The sequence below is a fragment of the Schistocerca nitens genome, chromosome 2 (genome assembly GCF_023898315.1).
Source record: "Schistocerca nitens isolate TAMUIC-IGC-003100 chromosome 2, iqSchNite1.1, whole genome shotgun sequence".
NCBI lineage: Eukaryota > Metazoa > Arthropoda > Insecta > Orthoptera > Acrididae > Schistocerca > Schistocerca nitens.
Genome location: NC_064615.1, coordinates 692,825,034 through 692,825,854, shown reverse-complemented (window position 1 = coordinate 692,825,854; position 821 = coordinate 692,825,034). Strand labels below are relative to the sequence as shown.

The 821-nt window shown below is 48.2% G+C and overlaps 1 non-coding gene across 1 annotated transcript; it reads right to left on the bottom strand.

Moving 5' to 3' along the window:
- Positions 1-268: 268 nt before the first annotated feature.
- On the bottom strand, positions 269-343 carry Trnas-cga (transfer RNA serine (anticodon CGA)). Its single transcript has one exon. It is a non-coding gene; the product is annotated as a tRNA-Ser (tRNA).
- Positions 344-821: the final 478 nt, after the last annotated feature.

Below are 821 nucleotides of genomic sequence, written 5' to 3'. Positions count from 1 at the left end.
TCAATCGTGTTAACCCTTCTTTATATCCGGTGTATAAAACTTGTTATAACAAGATTAGCCCAAGGTAGTGGAGCCCTAGAGGGTTTCAGAGCCCAGTAGTGTAAACATTACTCATTACCACAATAAGATCTGAAAGACATATTTTCATTAATTGTGTGCAATAATGAATTTGAACAGTATATTACTAAACAATATATTGCCATAATGAGATTTGCACTCTGCAGCGGAGTGTGCGCTGATACGAAACTTCCTGGCAGATTAAAACTGTGTGCCCGGCCGAGACTCGAACTCGGGACCTTTGCCTTTCGCGGGCAAGTGCTCTACCAACTGAGCTACCGAAGCACGACTCACGCCCGGTACTCACAGCTTTACTTCTGGCAGTACCTCCTCGCCAGTACCTCTGCTAGGTTCGCAGGAGAGCTTCTGTAAAGTTTGGAAAGTAGGCGACGAGGTACTGGCAGAAGTAAAGCTGTGAGTACCGGGCGTGAGTCGTGCTTCGGTAGCTCAGTTGGTAGAGCACTTGCCCGCGAAAGGCAAAGGTCCCGAGTTCGAGTCTCGGTCGGGCACACAGTTTTAATCTGCCAGGAAGTTTCGTATCAGCGCACACTCCGCTGCAGAGTGAAAATCTCTTTCTGGAAACATCCCCCAGGCTGTGGCTAAGCCATGTCTCCGCAATATCCTTTCTTTCAGGTCTGCTAGGTTCGCAGGAGAGCTTCTGTAAAGTTTGGAAAGTAGGAGACGAGGTACTGCAAGAAGTAAAGCTTCGGTAGCTCAGTTGGTAGAGCACTTGCACGCGAAAGGCAAAGGTCCCGAGTTCGAGT